This window comes from Varanus komodoensis, unplaced genomic scaffold (genome assembly GCF_004798865.1).
Source record: "Varanus komodoensis strain SLA01 unplaced genomic scaffold, ASM479886v1 scaffold3, whole genome shotgun sequence".
Lineage (NCBI taxonomy): Eukaryota > Metazoa > Chordata > Lepidosauria > Squamata > Varanidae > Varanus > Varanus komodoensis.
In genome coordinates this window covers 15,873,022-15,893,971 of record NW_025335761.1, presented here as the reverse complement: position 1 = coordinate 15,893,971, position 20,950 = coordinate 15,873,022, and the positions used below count along the sequence as shown (strand labels likewise).

At 42.8% G+C, this 20,950-nt stretch overlaps 1 protein-coding gene across 3 annotated transcripts in view; it reads right to left on the bottom strand.

The window, feature by feature from the left end:
- The window catches only part of SUSD6 (sushi domain containing 6), a 69,854-nt gene that overhangs the window by 31,790 nt on the left and 17,114 nt on the right, over positions 1 to 20,950 (bottom strand). The window contains exon 1 of one of the 3 annotated variants that reach the window (XM_044436782.1): positions 3,257 to 4,099. The exons of the other annotated variants lie outside the window; for them this stretch is intronic. The gene's annotated coding sequence lies outside the window, so the exon portion shown is untranslated. Of the gene's footprint in view, positions 1 to 3,256; positions 4,100 to 20,950 lie in introns of those variants that run through there. 3 annotated transcript variants of the gene reach the window in all.

Below are 20,950 nucleotides of genomic sequence, written 5' to 3'. Positions count from 1 at the left end.
TTTCAGTTCAGGGAAGTGACATCATTAATTCCTACCTGTGGACTCCTAGGTTCAAGCCAATGGTATATGTCACCTCCTATATTCAGAACCCAAGCCAAATACCTAGCAAATACCTGTCCTATGGCAAACAGCATCGGGAAGTCAATAATGTATGCAGTGCGGCAAAAAATACAGTCCAGAGCTGTTAATCTCGCTTATCCACTCAGTCACCCTGTTGTCTACCACTTGGACCAGGTTCAAAATATCTAAATGCAAATGGTACAACTATAATGGACCTAGAGATACTGTTAAGAATGTTTTGGAGTATCCATCTACATGGAAATCATAAATAGGAAACTTGTTTGCTAAATGAAGTTTCTTTTTAAAGTTGCTATACTGACTAATAATCAATGTAAAATAGCAAGACATTGATTCAGCATGAGAGAAAGAAAGAATATTTAAATTTAGAACAATACTACATACTACCATGAGTTTAGAATCTTGCTAGCAATGAAAGTCCACCAGAAGAAAAATTAACTACACTAATCAATTGTTTTAGCTTAAGTTCTTTTGAACCTTTGGGTGAATACAGATTTCTGGCCTGTTTACCAAATGACAGAAGCAATGCAGATAACCTAGCTGATTTTCAACTATTCCATAATTACTGTTGCTCCACCCCTAGATACCAATTACTTCTGTTGCTATGGAGTTAAGACATTACTTCTAACTATTCCTCCAGCTATACTGCTGCACTGTGGTGTCACTACTTCCTGTTTGCTTACAGAAGTAGATAGCAAATCTGGTCTCAGCACCTTAAAGTTTATTCACACTGATAATTGTATTATTTCAAAGAAGTCAATAAGAATTTCCCTCTCCTTGGAACTGGTCTCATAGGAAGAAATTCAGATTATTACTAGGAATTATCATTTAAATAACCCATCAGAATACACCAGAACATAAGCAACTTTAAAAAAAACTTTTAAAAAAATTCATAACAAATGCAATTTTTCATGTAATATTTAGAACAGAAATCTCAACTTCAATTGAAATCAATGGGAAAGCTGAAGGAAAGACAACCTGCTCCTTAAAAGAGAAATCTATCGATGAAAGCCTTATAGTTCTCCCTTGTTCAATGTTGCCAGTCATGGATTACTTGATTGATTTACTCTAGTGTCAAAGAGAATTATAAAGGTACACTAGTTATGACAAAGTAAGAGTAAATCAGTGTTGACCCCCAGTCTATTTCCTCTAACATATATTTTCAAACAGGCCTAGCATTAGCAGCCATCTTAACTAAAAGTGTTATGAGAGCTAATGCACAATCATGACCTGAAACAGGAACCAGAGCATCCCTCCTTTTATTTGGTTCTTCCAGTTATTAAGGAACAGAATGCTATGACAATTCCAAATCCCAATTTTATAACTAAAACAGCCATACTTTTAAAATACAAAACTCAAGACCATCCAAAACATCCCTATTTATTTATTAGATTGGTATCCCACCTTTCTTCTTTTTTAAACAAACTCAAAATGGCTTGCATTGTTCTCCTCCTGTTGCTCTCAGTCTTATCCCCACAACAGCAACCCTGTGAGGTAAGTTGGGCTGAGAGTCTATGAGTGGCCCAAAGTCATTCAGTTGGCTCTATGGCTGAGCAGGGACTAGAACCCAAATCGCCCGAGTCCCAGTCCTCTGCTCTTAGCCACACAGCACACTGACTTCTGAGTTCTCAAAAACTCTTCCATCAAATTGGATATTAAGTTCAAAAAGCCAAAGATAGAAGGAATTTTTTTCCAACTTGTTAACTAGATACAGAAAGTCAGATGAAATACACAACTGTACAGTTAATCTGTGAATTTCACAGCCCTTTCAAGAGAGAGAACAGCACAAAGGAACTGCTGGGGCCCAAGCACCAGTAACAGGCCTACGGGCCCAGACCTGACTGCTGACACTGAGTCTAAGGAGTGTTTCTGGTCTGCAAGCCCCTCAGGGAGCCTCTTGGACTGGCCCACAGCAACTCAACCAGAGCTCAGGGAACAGCTGCGTGGATCAGTAGACTCCTCCCCTTGCTGTGACAGGGCTGAGAGCAAGAGGCAGTGAACAGGCCTTTTAAGAAGTCATCACTGTGGCTGTACAGATGAGACACAGGATTCCAGGATATAAGGATTAACAACTGTTGCGGCCTTTGCCATGAACTACTATGTAGGGAGAGTCAATTCTAAGGAAAATGTCTAAGGAAGGAACTTCCCAGGCACTACAGTCTCTCCCCTCACCTACAGTGTTTGAATCACCCAGATGTGATTGCTAACCACACTATTCAACACCACAATTAGCTTGGCTGGGGTGTGGGGACATTGTTGCAACAGTCCTTGATGCCTTGGGAGGACACACACTAGTCAGATATTTCCAGTGGATGCATATTAAAATGTATGATTAATTCCAATATGTATTTTAAAATTTTAAGGTTAACAGAGTTCAGTCCTAGACATTTGCCCTTTTATAATGCTTCAAATCCCACCTAACCCTTTTACAGCTTCTCTCAGTTTGAGCTATTTTAACAGCATTTCACAGAAAACCTTTCTCCCATTGGAGACCACTCAAGATACTTCTATCTATACTTAAAATTCACAATCACCTAATTCAAGACTCTATTACAGGCATAAACTGCATAAGGGGTGTGTGAGTGGGGGGGGGGGGTGAATGCATTTAAAATGGGGATAGAATGTGCTACTCCCAGCCCCACTTACACACAGTATTTTTCTAAGTAGTTATTATCTATAGAGTAATGCAGATGCCTTTTATAAAGACAAGCATTTTCAGAACATGCTTATTACGTTTTTGTCTTTTCACTGATGCCACTAATCATTATCATGCTGACCAACATAACTCTGAGCTACACTCTTCTGTTCTTCCTGTGCTCATTTGACTGGTAAAAAAAAGCATGCTGAACTAGATTTTTTTTTGGTCTGGCTCTTCTGCTTTTGCCCTCTCCATCACTGATTTAAGAGGAAACAAATGAAGATTAGTGGCAGTACTTTCTAGCAACCAGCCTACTGGCATTACCTTGGCTTATTTCTGCTCTAAAAGAGAAAAGAATTCTCACTGGTGTTTCATATGTATTTCTGCCAGAGACTTCTTAGCCACACTCTTCTTCCCAGCAGAGCATGAACAAGTATATAGACCTGGCTTATCCTATACTGTAGACATTGCCTTTTGCAGTTCCCCCTTCCACCAAAATAACTTTTTTTTCCTAAACATTTCCCAGTCTCAGCAACTCACATGGGCAGAACTCTCAGATTCCAAGCCAAAGAGCACCCCCTGTGTAGTCCAAGGGCATAAGAAAAGACACAGCATGAAGCAGACACGTACTGGTGCTTTGAGGACAGAATGAAGCAAGGCAGAGTACAGATAAGCAGGCTTTCCGGGAAACGCTCTTTGCCACTTTTAACTACTGCACAGATGTCTTACTAGATCTCACACACTTAGTTTTAACTGGCCAGAATCCTCTGGACAAATATTTATACCTCATTCATTGGGCCCTGTATAGTATATCAGAAACCTGTAACACGGTACAGCAATAGAGTTTAACCAGCTATAGGCACAGGTATGTACCAATACACAAGTGGAACTCGGCACCGTTAAGGACTACAGCAACAGCTTTCAGGCTATGTTTCAGAGCATGTGGCACTCTTCAGAAGCTTCTCAGGGTTTCCAAAGGAGATGCATAATAGGGAGCATGCTTCTGCAACGGAGGGCATAACGCGAATCAAACTTTCTCCCAAGGTACACTTCTGATTCATGCAGGCCAACCATGCAGCATCACTATCCAGATTTGGGTGTTCATCCCTGGCTTCCTAAATCATAGTATAAGAAATCAAGGGATAGCATCCTAACTGTACTTACTGTTCTCCTCTACACTCCCCTCCCCCAGTTACATAATAGCCTGCATGCAGAGTTACCATCTTGCATTGAGCCAAAGTTCTCTGTTAAGTCTGCACTCTGACTTAATGTCAGGTAACAAACCAATATAGTATCTAGAATTCATTTCTTGCTTTAAGTGATATTAAGCCAGAGTTTCCCAGTTTGGACTAATGGATTAAAACATGCCAGGATCATGAGGCTAGCACACAAAGGGAAAAGGGAAAGTAGAAGAACAGGAGAAAGGAAGCCACAAGGGAGGAGCATATGGCCACTGTTCTCCACCCCCCTCCCCGCCCCCATTTGACTGTGCAAACCCAGATGACCAAACCCATCATCCTACAATATTCCAAAAATCTTTACATGGGGTTCCATGAAGCCAATCTCCCTCCCCCCCCCAAAAAAATCCTCTAGAGGTAAAAAGCTTGAAAATGCAAGGCTGTATAATTCATTTCCATGTCAAGGAAGACTTCATGAACTCAAGCACCAAACCAGCCTTCTCCAACTTAGCAACCTGCAAATTCGTTGTTTCAGGGCACATGGGGGCTATTGATAGTTGTCATCTAACACATCTGAAGATTACTAACTTGCAGAAGGTTGGAGATAAGTCTGTAAAGCAATCCCTCTTTCTATAGAGCACCAACCACACAGAACTTTGGATTGTGTCACCTACATCAAATTTGTTTTTTAAAATGGAATTTAAAAACAATATTCATCTCAATTAAGATTAAAGACATATTCATCTTAGCAGACTCAAAAGGCCAAAGCCTTTTTTAAAAAAATCATTTTGTAAACATAATGGGAGAGAGACTAGTTCAAAACATAGTCTAAAGCCCCAGCCAGTGGGTTCCAGGTAGACTTGTCAACTGCCCTCCGGGCCTGTCGGTGCTGCTGCTTAATGCCAGGTCAGTCCAAAATAAGGCAACACTCATCCATGATCAAATCATCAAATCATGGATGAGAGGGCCGACCTGGCGTGCATCACAGAGACCTGGGCGGGTGACCTGTGGGGGGGAATGTTTCACAATTGTGCCCGCCCGGGTACCTGGTCCAGCACCAACCATGCCTGGAGGGGAGGGGAGGGGGGGTCGCTCTGGTTTATCGAGCTTCTATTTCCCTTGTGGGGCTTCCTGTCCTCTCGAGGCCAGGGCTGGAGTGCCTCCACTTGGTGTTGGGCGACCGAGACAGACTGGGGATTCTCTTGGTGTACCGTGCACCCTTCTGCCCAACAGACTCCCTGCCTGAGCTGACGGAAATCGTCTTGGACCTGGTGTTGAAGACTCCCAGGATGCTGGTCCTGGGGGACTTCAATCTCCATGCCGAGACGGTTCTAACCGGGGCGGCTCAGGACTTCATGGCCTCCATGGGGCTGTCTCAACACGTCATTGGCCCGACCCATGAACGTGGACACAGTCTGGACCTGGTTTTCTCGACGGAGCAGGAAGAGGGTGATCTGAGGGTGAGGAATTTAAGTTTGACGCCCTTGTCATGGTCAGATCACTTCCTCATAAGGTTTGAGCTCAAGAGCGGCCTTTCCCTCTGCAAGGGTGAGGACCCGATTGCATTGGTCTGCCCCCGGAGCTGGATGGATCCTGATGGATTCCTGGAAGCTCTGGGGGATTTTCCATTTGACAAGGATGGTGATCCTGTTGATGCCCTGGTTGAACTGTGGAATGAGATGACCAGGACTATTGATATGATCGCTCCCAAGCGTCCTCTCCCACCTGGCAAAGCCCGTTCATCTCCTTGGTATACACCGGAATTACGGGCGATGAAGCAGGTTGGGAGACATCTAGAGCATAGGTGGAGGAGATCACGGGGTGATTCTGACCAAACGCACTTAAGAGCCCATTATCAGGCCTATGCTGTGGCGGTGAGGATGGCGAAGAAGAAATTCTTCTCCGTTTTCATTGCCTCCTCACAATGCTGTCCGGTGGGGCTTTTTCGGATGGTGCAGGGGCCGGGCCCGAAGGAAGATCTTGTGCCACCCTCAAAGGCCCACTGTGATGACTTTGCCAAACATTTCAGGGAGAAAATCGCTCAGATTCGCCACGAGCTTGACTCTGCTATTGAATCAGATTCTACTGGGGAGACACCATCAATGCCGTTGAGTCCACAATTAATGGATGAATTTCAGTTGTTGCAGCCTGATGATGTGGACAAGGTGCTTGAACAAGTACATCCTACCCCTTGCTTACTAGACCCATGCCCATCTTGGCTACTTAAGAAAGCCAAGGACGGGATTGGGACCTGGATCCTGGAGGTGGTCAACGCCTCTTTAAGAGACGGCCGGGTACCTGCCCCTTTAAAGGAGGCGGTAGTCCGGCCAGTCCTAAAGAAGGCATCCCTGGATCCAGAGGTGGCCGCCAATTATAGACCGGTGGTCAACATCCCGTTCTTGGGCAAGGTACTAGAGCGGGTGGTGGCGGGACAACTCCAAGCACTCTTGGATGAAACTGATTATCTGGACCCATTTCAGTCCGGCTTCAGACCCGGGTATGGCACTGAATCTGCCTTGGTCGCCCTGTACAATGACCTGTGCAGGGAGAGAGACAGGGGGAGTGCATCCCTGTTGGTTCTCCTGGACCTCTCAGCGGCTTTCGATACCATCGACCATAATATCCTTCTGAATAGGCTAGCGGGATTGGGAGTTGGAGGCACCACATGGCGGTGGTTCCGCTCCTATCTCAATGGCCGATTTCAGAAGGTGGTGCTGGGGGACTATGGCTCTGTGCCATGGCAGTTATGTCATGGAGTTCCGCAGGGGTCCATTTTGTCCCCTTTGCTATTTAACATCTACATGAAACTGCTGGGAGAGGTCATCAGGAGGTGTGGGCTGCGGAATCATCAGTACGCTGATGATACCCAGCTCTACCTCTCGTTTTCCACCAATCCAGGTGAGGCAGTGGCTGTGCTGAGCCGGTGCCTGGCCGAGGTAATGGGCTGGATGAGGGCCAATAAACTGAAGCTCAATCCAGACAAGACGGAGGTCCTGTTGGTGGGTGGCTCAGGCCTCGGGATGGGGAACTTGGGCCTTGTCCTAAATGGGGTTGCATTCCCTCTGAGGGCTAGGGTTCGCAGCTAAGGAGTGCTCCTCGATCCTGAGCTGTCTGTAGAAGCTCAGGTGACGGCGGTGGCGAGGAGCGCCCTCCTTCAGCTTCGGCTGATACATCAGCTGCGTCCCTTCCTGGAGAACAACTGCCTGGCGACAGTGACACACGCGCTGGTAACTTCCCGATTAGATTTCTGTAACACACTCTACGTGGGGCTACCCTTGAAGACAGTCCGGATACTTCAATTGGTGCAGAATAGAGCTGCCAGGTTGCTGACAGGGACTGGGCGTTGTTCTCATATAACCCCAGTTCTCCGTCAGCTCCACTGGCTCCCGATTGAAGTCCGGGCCCAATTCAAGGTGTTGGTTATGACCTATAAAGCCCTAAACGGCTTGGGACCTGGATATCTAAGGAACGCTTGCGCCCATATATGCCCTCCCGCCCCTTGAGATCAGCAACGGATGCCCTTCTCCGGGAACCCTCTGTGAATGATATTAGGAGGGTGAGTACCCAGAGGGCTTTCTCTGCGGTGGCGCCCCATCTATGGAATGCACTCCCCAGAGAGGTCCACCTGGTGCTGTCGTTATTTGTTTTTTGGCGCCAGGCTAAGACCTTTTTATTTAAAACTTATTTTAATTGTTAAATTATTGAATTAATTAGGATTTTAAAATTTTTAGCTGAGAATGCAACGGGGGTTTTTAAACGTTTTTATTGTTATATTATTATTATTATTTATGTATTTATGTATTCTTTGTGAGCTGCCCCGAGCTTTGTTGCGATGGGGGCGGCATAGAAATGTTTTAAATAAATAAATAAATCCCATTCCCTTTTTTGTGGTTTATTCAGAAGTTTTGATCAACTGAATTAAGTTTTGAACACACCGTTAATTTAGAACATATGCCCTTTAATTATTAACACTCTAAATAATATGTCAATCTAGCTTTTTTAAGAAGCTAGATTTCCTAATTTTAAGAAATGTATTTGATGCAACCAGATCATTATCTCATAAGATTCATGGAAAAATGAATCCTGTTTTAAAAATCCTTAGCCTAGTGTTCCCATGCATGGCATTGCCTCCCAAACCACTGGAAAGAGTTAGAGACAAAAAAAGAATGGAAGAGGACCAGTCCAGTTAATTTCAGCTCGGCCACTGAACTTTCTCCCACACTCAACTGACACATTACATCTAGTACATACGACTTGTATCATGTTATGTGTACGGTGGGGGTAGAATGGTACATCACTAGCTGGTACTAGCAAAGTGGTAGAAAGTAAACACAACACAAGCTAAATTGTATTAGATCTAACTCGGATACAAGGGAGTGGGGAGACAAGGGTCTCATTCACAGTTTTTGACAGCAGCTGTAACTGTAATATAGATATTAAGCTTAGCCCCAAATGTTGTTAGCCTCCTCCCTCTCGATGATGCAGCTCCTGAGCAAAGGCAATTTAATAAGAGTCTTCTGTATCAAAATAGGGCTACAGGGCCAACCACACATATGCTTTGGGTGGGTTGGAGGGAATAATTTCAGGAAGTCTAGGCATCAGCACCATTTTCCCCCAAATGAGAACAGTATATCAAACTTTCTAAGTACCTCTTCTGCATGCCTGGATCATTAGCTAAGCTTGGACACTGATCTGTAGGAAGGATATTACTGGTACAGCATCAAATGGAAAGGGCTTTCCTTTCCCTCTGCCATTTTGAAACATGCATTTCCATTATTTGCTGCTAGTCCTGAGCAACAGAAGGAAGGCCCAATGTTAATGGATGTGCCCCCATCTTTCCTTTAGGGGACCTTATAAAGCAGGCTGCATTAGGTCCAGTAACTGATTTATTGTTTTGTTGTTTTATTATTTATTGCAATTGTTGTTTTAACTGTCTTTTTAAATACTGTAAGCCGTACTGAGATCTTGTATAATAGGACGGCATACAAAAGCTTCTAATAAATAAATAAAAATAAATAAGCAAGAGCAAAGCAACCAAGGTTTTCTAAGCTCAGCCTAAGAGTTCCATGATCTATCCTCCCATTTCACCAAAACACTTAATATTGACACTGTTCAAAGGCTTCTTATTGTTCACTCCTATTATGCAGTCAGCAAGAGCAATTTTGAAATTGTTGCCTTCTTGAATAAATCCAGAGAGCACTTCGATCTTCATTATCATTGCCTTTCATTGTAGCAAAGGATTTACCACTTCATTTTTGTTTGAAAATATTGATGTTCTTTTAATGTTGAAAATAAATGTGTGGTGTCCAAATCAAGAACACATTTTTTGGTCAAGCCAAAAAATTTAACAGTCCTTTAACCAGAAAAGGATCGTTAATTTAACTGATCCTAGAGGCAAAGAAGGGGTGTTGCTCTGGCCAATGGACTGGCCACTCCATGCCTCCTTTTTCAAGTCCTGCTCAGGGCTTGAGATTGAGGAGGGTTGCAAGGGGGGGAGCCCACATGGCTTTGCTTGCTCAAGAGAAGCTAGCCAAGAGGGCCCTTCCCACCTCAACTTGATTCACAGAACTGACAGGCAGAATACACCCCACCCCAACAAGCAAGAACTCTGCAGGTTGGGGGACTGGACGGCAGGTGAGTACTGGGAAGGGAGGCACGGGTCACTGTGCATTGCCCCAGCTGAAGAATACTGGGGAAGTGGGCACGAAGGCTTCCAAACCCAGCATCAGGCAAATTATACACCTACACTGCTTGAGTGATCCAACGGGCTGTTGGTTTGCCACTGTGTGTATGGCGTGCTGGACTAGTTGGATTTTTGTTCTGATCCAGCATGGCTTTTCTCATGCTCATACCCCTATGCCTACCCCACACTCCTGCTCACAAGCAATTCACTCTACCAGCATAGGAAGGAATATGTGGTGGGAAAGTGAATGGTGCCATCCTGTTCTCCATAGTGCCCCATGCTGGTTCTCCTTGGATGTTGACTGGAGGACTGGGGGGGGGGAGCAGTGATCAAAGACCCCCGCTGTGCCTGCTTCCCCCTCCAGCAACCCTGGGCTTAAAGTATCACCCAAACCTACCCAATGTGCCTGGTTAAGCAGCTTTTGCTACTGAAGTTTGCCCCATTACTCAAAAATACGTCTCAGTTTCTTGGCAAAAAATAATCTTGGCAGATAGACTACTTTTGTAGCCATATAGGGATAAATGCTTTTCTGAAGTACTTTATACATTTTTCTTTGCTAGTTAAATGTTTGTCAAGGTTGTATTTAGAAGAAAAAGTGGGAAAGAAGAGACCTAAGTTAACAAAAAGGCCTGCAGGCTTAATTTCTACAGGCGATAAAATACTGCTTCAGAACAGGTCCACCTTTGAAAAACCTGCAGGGAACAACTCAAGTGTCAGACCTGCAGTTACCTGATGCAAAAAAACTAAGTAGCTGCTTAAGGGCAAATCCTACTGGGGCTGACTTCAAAGGCTAGGGTTCAGCCCACCTTTTGATCACAAGTCATAAGATAGGCTTTGTTTAATTGCCTTAAACCTCCAGGGTCTGGTACTCCTGTTCATTCCCTCTTTCACTCCTCACCTTTCTCAGCCCAGGATATTTAGAGATTGCAGAGTATTCAGCATCTCCTATAATTACATTAACTCTCACTCCTGCATAGCTTCTTTGTTTGCACTAATACTCCAATACAATCCTTTCTGAACAGGACAACAGAATGTTCTGCACATCTACAAGAGATTATAAAGGGCTCATGCGCACATACAGCAAGATGAATAAAATCTAAGGACCTACCAGAGAGTACCCTTCTTTAGTGAAGTTTCAAATCTGCCTCATTAGACATAGAATTCTGGCCAAACATGTTTGGACCAAAGTTTTTTTTTTTTTTTTTTTTGGCCACTTATGAGCTGTGAGGGGCAGAAGCCATAGAGGAGGAGGAAGAGGAACTCAGCAGGAAACCAAGTTCAAAAGGTAAAAGCCCATCTTTAACAAGGCCTCTAATATGCATCTGAATGGAGCACACTGCAATTTTATGCTGGGTTCCCCACCCCTCACCTGCTAAACTGATCACATTATGCAGATTTCATAAAGGAAAATCTCTGCACGGGCAGTGTTCTGCAGGAAATGTAATTGCCCTGCCAGTGGGTGGAAGATTTCAGAATGAGCACAGGGATATTTATGAACTACTGCAATAAGCAAGCTCAATCGAAAACTGAGCTTAGCTCTAAAGAGAAAAGGGAGGGCAAACGCATGCATGAATAACAAATTGCAGGATTGGAAAATTGGTATCAATCTGAGGGTAGAAGCGCTCAAATGTTAAGTCTCCTGTGAGAAGCATGAAGCAAGGTAGGGAAACTGTGGCCCTCCAATTGTTAAATCCCAACTCAATGGTAGCCACATGACCAATACTAATGGATTATGAGGTTGTAGCCCAACAATATCTGGGAGACTACAACCTTGTCACTCTAACTCCATGCTGAATTAAAAAAAACAGTCTAAGCAAATTCTATCAGAATACTTTTAAGGCCAGAAAAAATCAACTGGTTTGCAGCCATTCCCAAATTAACTTCTGCAGTCCAATAAAACACAATCTTGTGACTAGTACTCCTCCTTAATGATGAAACTGGCACTAATGTTCAAAAAGAAATTATCTACCTCCATCCTGTAAGCATGAAACATAGAAAATGGGGGAGAAAACAATGGTGTAAATTAGGAAAATCCCTGCTGTCTTCATACATTCTGAGCACCCAGGAAACTACCAAGTAAAATATAGTAAGCAAATTCAGTTGAGAATTCTTGCGGGGGGGGGGTAGTGTTCATATGCTAACTGTAGCTTTTATGTCCCTTATTTACAGACTACCTTTGGTGTAATACCAGATCTGATCCCCTGAAGTGCACTAAAGCCAACTTAAAAGTCCACCAACCACTGATTTCTATTGCAGACCCAAAGCATGCACTTAATTCTCCTAAGTGTCACTGGAAGAATTAAGCACATGCTTTTAACCTATTCCCAAAGAGAAGCCATTGGAAACTTACTAAGTGCTTCCACTCATCTGTGCCCCCTGTAGGTTGGTGATGACTTCTGTGTTTTTTAAAACTGATTTCACTTTAAAAAATACTTTCTAATTCATAACAACACAGTAATTAAAATTAGTATGGCTTGGCACACAAATGCCATAAACACCTTATTTAGCTGAGAAAAAAAAGCTCAAGAAGATGTATATGTGAACGGGACAAAATGGTACGGGTGTAACCTGTCATGGCTTGGCACCTTTGTAACATCCAGTGCCTTGAGGAGCTCCTTGACTTCTGAGCAGTGACTCTAATCTGTGCCCCTAAATCCCCAGCTCATCCAGTCCCCCAGGAAGATCTCCCCCGTCCTGCTTTGGGGAGAACACAGAGGCAAAATAATCATTTAGCATCTGTGCCAAATTTCCTCACAGGTTGGCAGGAGCTGCAACAAAGCAACAGGCGCTCACTCTGTTGCATGGATTTGAACTGTCAAGCTTTCAGTTGACAAGCCCAGCAGCTCAGAGGTTTAAACCTCTGTGCCAAAAGGTTCTAACTCAATGAAAGCCTCTTGCTAACAACCTTTATATTATTCTCTTTGTATCGCAAAGCCACACTGGCCAGCTTTAACATAAGATTGCAGTTAGAACCCTCAGGTCTTGTGGGGGCAGAGTTACTGGCCTAAAGCAGCTAGATCAGGATTTAGGTTTATGTTTTGGTCCCATCAAAGTCAATTGGACTATTTAGTCATCACTATCTTGTCCCATTAATTGCAGTATATCTAAATCATAACAGATCTGGTTTGGGTTTGGGCCCTAGTCAAAAAGAGTCAGTGCAAATGTTTAAGAAATTGCTTACCTGGTGAAGTGTAAATTGACATAATTTTTAGTACTCATACAGAAAGCAACAAGTAGAAATATTTCGTATCCCATAGAAGAGCTCTTGACACACAAGGCTCCTGAAGACACAGTTATTCAATTCATTATAATTCTGAACCGAACTACATGTTCATCAAGAGACAGACTAGGTTTGCATGGTATGACAAGCAACCATTGATTGTTATCACTGTTTCTTTGTTATGTTCTTGTGTCCTCCAAGTCCAGCTGTGGGGACTGACAATTGTGACTTAGCACTCAAAATATACAACTACAGTGCAAGTTATGAAAGCTCTGGTAATATTTAATTTCAGCAAGAAAGCATCTAACAGTGAAACTGCATTAGAACTCTATTATAGCTCCCTGTGGGAAATGGAAGCCATTCTTCTTCTTTGGTATGGTTTCTAGGGGGGAAAGAACTGAAAAAATCTGGAAAGGGATACAAAATAATCATGGCTGCTGAAGACTTGAATGACTCCCAGTATCTGTTCCCTGCTCAGGACCACATCTCTACTTTAACCCCCTTTGCTACTGTGCTTCCTTCTATGAAACTACAGGCCCATCTCTGTAGTTATACCTTCAAAATAAACTTGCAGTTCTTAAGAATTTGGCCAGGGATAAGCACAGCCAGCCCCAACCATGTTGCAGAGGCAGACATCAGAAACTTTGAGGATTAAGAAGAGTTGGTTTGCCCTTTCAATAAGACACAGAATAAAAGGTCCACAAGTTAACATAAAGTATTTGGGATTGCACATCTGCCCAAAAGTAACACACATGTATGCGAATTTGCAAACACCTATAAATGCTTCGAGTTCTTTTTTTTAAGCATTGTGTTTTTTCTGTAAGCGTACAGCCTTGGAAACACAACAGCAATTCAAGAAATCCACTATTTCTGAGAACAATGCCCTTAGCTTCTATTATTTACTTCTTTCATGACCGATCATGCCACTGTTTACTTCCTTCATGTCACTTCTTGCATCATATAACTGGTATAATAGTCAACATTTTCCAAACTTAGAACAGCAGCTCATCAGTAGATATGAGACAGACAATGAGACAAGCAGACTGAAACCCTCTCACAATTGATTCCTGTAGGTTCATCTATGTGATCGATCTCTCTCACCCACCGTCCATCTATCCACCCACACAATAAAAGCAGTGCAAATATGGACAGAAGGTAGACTCACTCACCACAAATGCAAGCAGCAATTGGGGAAATTCAGCTTTCTGTTAAGAAATCCAGCTGACTCTCAAGAGCAGTCAGTAACCAGCACACAAAGATGCTGCAGTGGGGAGGGGGGGCAGAATTCAGTTAAGAGTGATGACTAAGAAGGCAGGATCCAGTTTCTGAACTCTTTGAAAAGGCAGGCTTCATTGCTACACTGTGAGCAGCTCCTTTGCCCATGAATTTTTGTATTATAAAATCCACGCCAATAATTTCACACACAGCAACAATTGCTGCCTGCGTTACTGCTTCGCAGCCCTCTGCAGACAGGACATGTGGAAACAAAAGAAGATCAGGCAGCAAGAGAAAAGGACACAGAGCAAGAGAAACATCTGCTGGTTACACTAGAAAAACCATATGGCCTGTATCGGATACACAGACAGGCTGACTTAATTCAGGTTTAGAGCAAATGTCAACCCATCTTTCATGAAGAGTTAAAAAAAAAAAGTTTCTGTTTGTTTCTCCATCCACCCTGTCATTTAATGTTATGTCTGAGAATAAACAAACTACTGACAAATAAGCAATGCTGAGCAGAACCAAAACTGTGGCATCTACAATCTGTCTCTAAGATGACAGAATTATCCTTTAAGCTCTATGTTTGGCAGAAAGGCAGTGCATTGACTGACCAAACTAAGAAGCTGCTCTTTCCTCAGCTGAACAGTCTTCCAGACATTGGAAGAATGATTCAGAGCCAGAAATGTATCTTGGGCAGATTTTGAAACATTCAAGCGATTTCCCCCAATTGCTAAAGTGAAAGCAACCAACTGCCTATGACAAAATGAGTTCCAGGGTGGGCATCAGCTGGCCCACTAAGGCAGACGGGTAACAACTGCTACTGATCACACCTGTCTTTAACAGCACAGGAAGGCTAAAGCACAAGCGGAACATCTGCCACCCCACTTCTTAATAAAGTACGGCTTTGTATACACAATCCAATTTTACACAGGAGAAGGGAAAGCAGGGCACTCCCACCTGCCTTTGCCTCCCAGCCAGTATGACAGAAATGGAGAGCTTTTTTTGCAATTGTGGCAAGTGTGCTCAGCCTCTTTATAAGTTCCTAACCCACTGGGTTAATTGATGGCACTGGGGACCAATGAGTTTGCAGTTCATTACAGCCAGTCCTTTGGGGCCCTTAAAATATGGTGGGGCCCATACGTTTGCAGGTCTGGCTTCACAGGCTTTCATTAGCTATAAAAAGGCCTTTTCCTTTAAGAACACACATGACCCTTGAGTGCCACTGTACTGAAAGCCAATCAGCTGTATTACTAGCACAATAGAGATCGTGCAAGTATTCAGAACAAACTGGAAAGATGACTCAAGAAATAGAGCTATTTTTTCCCCTTCAAATCAGAGTACAGTTGCTACAGAAATTCAGAATCTGGGAAGTATGCACTCAAATTCAACCATTAGCACTCAGAAACAAGCTTGCAGTGTTTTGCATCCAAATTCAACACTAGACCACCCCTGAAGTCAGCTCTTGAAACAGCTGGGGGTTTTCCCCCCCTTTTAAGTTGGATATATTACCAAGTACAACTTGCTTAGAAAAAGTGACCTCTTTCAAATGTAGGCCACTGTAAATATGGAATTTTATTTTTAATTGCAACTTTAACAAATCATTCCCTTTTTTTGCCAGTTACTTAGAATGAGTTGGATTCAGATTAAAGCAGCTGAAGTTCCCACTGAAATCAATGCAGCAAACTTTAATCTGGATCAAGCCCAATGCTATCTTAAGCAGCAACAGTGCTCTGTTACCCAAGTGATAGCAAAAGCTTCCTGTGTCTTTGTGGATGTTCCAAATGTTCTCACATAAATAAAATATGAACCCCAGAATGCGACACAGGCTCAAATGAATGCAAAACAGAACAAACTGAATCTAGTATAGATTATTTATTAGTGACCAAGTTCTCTAGACAATTTACAATAAAATAAGCACAAAAACAATTTACATACAAAATAAGCCATAAAAACATAACATAGCAGTCACAAATACAACAGAAAACACTGATAGCAACCTTGGAATTAAAACTTGGACATTAAAACTGAGAACTATTTAAAAGCAAAAGGACCAGATGACCAAAAACCCCAAGGATGGCACAAGACTAACTTCTGTGGGAATGATGCTCTCCAACTGGGGTGCCCCTACCAAAAAGACCCTTTCCCTAATGACCACCTGTCTCAAGGGCATTCCAAGCAGGACTTCTGGAGATGATCCTACACTTCAGCCAGGTACATACAGGAGAAGATGGCCTTTCAAGTAACTTAGTCCCAGTTTAGGATTTTCAAGATTAGGATCAGCATTTAGATTAGTGCAAGTATATACCAATTGGCGTGGCCTGCAGATTACACTTGGGACTCATACAGCTACCACAGTCCAAAAGCACAGGTCTTGACCACTTTCATACTTGGATGGCCTGAAACAGCTGTTGATCTACAAGCAGGCCCTCTGTTCATACAGCAGTGAACTGTGCCCTAAGTATTCCCCAGGCTTCATTTTGGTTTCTTTCTTCCTACACACTTCCGGCGACCGTTTGGTTAACCTACCTTCCCCCAACAGGTACATTTAACAGGGCATAACTGCACAGAACTACATCTGCAAGGCAGGATTACTGCACCAAATCAAACTCCTCATTCTATCTTCCTCTGGCTGGATTGTACCACTTCAGACTGAAGGCAGAGGGATCCAGTACTGAATGCTTCAATATCAGGTGGGAAAACACCTCCATGCATAAGGTTAAGCAAAAGTCACCTTCTTGACAATGTTAAATGAAATAGGTTCCTTTTTTTTAGTGTTTAAAAGGATCCTTTTGATCGTTCCTCACACCTACAGTCTGAAGTGGTGCCACCCCACAGGACACATATACAATCATATCAGTCCCTTTCCTGTTACCGAAAGGCTAACACTAGAAGCACATGCACCAGCTTCTGTTCTGTACTCAGAACCTGGAATTAGTCTTGAAGAACATGTGACGTGCCAGCTTTTAATGACGAGCAGGGGCAGTGGTAGTGTTAGCAGCAGCCCACAGAACAACTGTTTCATCAGCGCTGGGGTGTTTTGCGTACCCATGATGTCAGATTGCAAAATACTGGAAGTGTAGATGTAACCTAGCCAACCTTCCTTCTCTTCTGAGCATACACTCACTTCTCTAATCCAGTCACAAAGTTTATTTCCAAGGTCAGAAAGACAAACACCAGGGAAATTTATGTCTTTAGAAACAGAAAGCAGCAACAAAAAGCTGCTATAATGTTAACTTCCTTCAAGTTCATGATTTAAACAGCACATTAGCGGCAGGCCACAGCTGTGTTTCTTTTAACATGGATGAAAAACTTGTTTTAAGTGGGGAACCCAAAATGCCCCCCTGTGGACCCTTTGCAGGCCAAAAGAGACCAGTATGCAGGGCCACAACTCCTGGCATCAGTGGATGTCATGGCCCCACCCAACATTTTTGCCTCTCTCAAAGGCACAGACAAGCACTTAGCACAGACAAAGGGACCTAGCTGGTGCTATACTAGGAGAGTAAAACCTGCACTGATGTTAGCTTTCCCTTAAGCCAATACCCTGAAAGACTGAGAAAAGATCTGGATGATCTTGATAGGTTAGAACGCTGGGGTGTTTTGCGTTCTAATGAAATTCAATAGGGACAAATGCCAAGTTCCTTACCTAGGAAAAAGAAACCAAATGCATCACTACAAGATGGGGAACACTTGGCTCACCAATACAGCAAAAGAGAAGGTTCTTGGAGTTGTTGCAGATCACAAGCGGAATATGAGCCAACAATGTGATACAGTGGCAAAAAGAGTAAATGCTATTTTAGGCTGCATTAATAGAAGTATCACTTTCAAATCACATGAAGTACTAGTTTCCCTCTACTCAGCATTAATGAGACCTCACCTGGAATACTGTGTCCAGTTCTGGGCACCAATGTTTTAAAAAGACACAGAAAGGTTCAGGAAAGCAAAAAGGATTGTCCAGGGACTAGAAGCAAAGCCATATAGGGAAAGATTGAGAGAAATGGGCATGTTTAGCCTCAAGAAGAGGAATCTGAAGGGTGATATGATAGCATTCTACAAGTACCTCAAAGGCTGTCACAAAGAGGAAGGACAGGATCTCTTCTAGATCATTCCAGAATAATGGACTTAAGTTACAGGAAAAACAGGACTGTCAAAGCAGTACAAGAATGGAACCAATTACCTAGGTAGGTTGTGAGCTTTCTCACACTAGAGGCATTCAGGATACAACTGGACAGACATCTGGGTCGGAAGATGTAACTTGGTGTCCTGCACTAGCAGGGGTTGGATCCAGTGGCCTTCTTGGCCCCTTCCAACCCTACTACTCTGTGATCATCTTTCACTTTTACCCATTTACAGTTTCTAACTTGTCAGACAGGAAGTTTCTGTGCAACTCAAGTGCTAGTCCACGCTTCTCATCTAGAGTCCCTAGTTTGAATACCACAGTCATTAACTTTTGTACATTACAGTTCCGGACTTTAGAACTCTACCAGGCATTTCTATGATGGGATATACCTTTGGCATGTGTTGTATGTCTCCTTATAAGAAAAACTGTTATCTGTTTTACTTAAGGTGAAGTGGCAAGATCTGGATTCACAGTTCTGCTCAGCCATAAAGGTATGGATAGCTTTGAACAAATCAGCCCAATCGACCACACAATTAGCCTATTCCTGGCTGCAGCAACTTCATGCATGAAGTCTTGAGGCATTTTTAGAGAAGGAAAAGGAACAGACAAACCAATAGCAGTTATGATAGAACTAAAAAATATAACCTAGGTGCTTCTCACAGAGAAAATGTGCAACTACTGCTCTTCCATTATTGCAGCCTCTGTACAAGGCAAATGTCAAATCTGAAAACCTACTTAGGGTCATCACACATTAGAATCAAAAGGAGATGGATGTAACAATCATTTTAATTCTGGTATCTGTAAAAGACACAGTAGAGAATCTGTGGGTGAACAAATTATTCTGTCTAACTCTATCCTGGAATTAAGATAGGTCAATCTATACTGCTTCAGATCAGGTCTATGTACAGTGTAGCAATTTATGACTAGTGTATGGCAATAGACAAGACATCTTAAGTGCTTTTGTTGCATGTCAGCCTTTTTAACCACACCCAAATTTACGCTTCCTTGTCCCCTGACTATTTCTGTTCCTTCTCCTGGGTCATAAAGTGATGAATAACTCACGATAAACCAGTTTTCTACAAGGTTCACAGCATTTTAAAACAAACCAACCAACCCACCCTTTTTAAAAAATCCCCAAGTTCACAAATGAGTTCTATTCCTGAGAAAACAGATTTCATCTTTTAAGTTAAGTTGTATGTAAGTCGCATTGTGTATTGTCTGCCTTCCACATTTGCAGAGGGTAGGAGTGCAGGACCCGCGTGAAAATGGAAAAACAACAAACATCTCAACCGCCCTCCATCCAAACTCACCAGTGCCTCCTCTTTGCAGCAACGAAATGCCAGAGGGATTTCCTTCTCTACCTTTCACTTCTGCTCTCTCTATGGTGATGCTTTAGAAGCCTTCCCTCACCGCTTTCTCCTCCACCCCACAATAACTATTTCCTGAAGTAACTTTTTTTTTTAAATTAAGAAGCTTAATAGCAGTCCGTTCATACATACGGGTTGTTCCTAACTTGGATGTTTGTAACTAGGGGGGCTGCCTTTGTTTACTTGTTGTTCTTTGTTCCAGCAACTGTAAAATACTTACATAAGATTTCTGAGCTGATCAAGTAAAATGGAAAATGAAACACTAGCAATGCATCTTATCAGACAACACAGGAACATCACGCCATGAATGCAGTCACAGAAGAACAAAGTACACTATAAATAGTTGCACAGCAAGAAGTGGATGATGCAAATGAAGCATGCTGTCTGCTACGCAAAACTGCACAAAATGTGACTTTTTAACAAGTACTACCAGTTTAAAAATACATTGTGACTACAGAGAGTACAGCCACCTTGACCGTACTCTTCCTTCCAGAGAAGATCTACACACTTCTGCAATAAGAAAACAAGAGACCTGCTTCAAGCCAAATAGCCTGCCTACACCCACCCACCCTGTTGTGCAATATGATATTTAGGACCATTAAATGACAAGTGGTATCAGAACGCATAATCAAAAGGGGGGTGACATGCAAAGCTAATGAAAATCTGGCACATATCTGGGCACTCAACCTATCCAGAAGCTATTATTTAGCAAAAGTGAGCAGTTCCTGGAAAAATGTCAGTAACTATTTTAGGCCAAGAAGAATAGCACCCAGAATGTTTCTTGGTTTTGCTTAAGCAGTTAGCAGTAGCTAAATAAAAATACAGCAGGGAACCAGCAAGGTAGAACCTAATCAGCATGTGTGTCCTAGATAAGAAAAATGGAAACATGAGGGGATCATCAGAGGAACAACCTCCATTCTAGAGCTTCTCCAGCACAGCACAGACCATAAAAATGACACTACAATGCTTCTGCCGTGGAATATTTTCTTTCATAATGCTACTCTTAAGCATTTGCTTTGGCATATCCAGCAGCTGCCCCGGTTTGGTAGGAGGCCATTATTTGTTCTGTGCCATTAAGTCGTCTCTGATTTATGGCACTCCTATGAATGAACACCCTCCAAATTGTCTTCTCCTTGTTCAGCTATTGTAAACCCAGGTCTGTGGCTTCTTTTACAGACCTGATATATCTCATACTGGGTCTTCCTTTCCTTTTCTGCCTTCAACCCTCCCAAGCATGACTGTCTTCTCCAGTGAGTCTTGCCTTCTCATGATGTGCCTGAGATAGGACAGCTTCAGTTTTGTAATTTTGGCTTCCAAAGGAAAGTTCTGGCTTGATTTGATCTGTGGTCCACCTGTTCATCTTACTGTCATTCCAAGGTATTTGTAAAGCTTTCCTCCAGCACCATGTTTTGAATGCATCAATTTTCTTTTTGTCAGTTTTCTTTACTGTC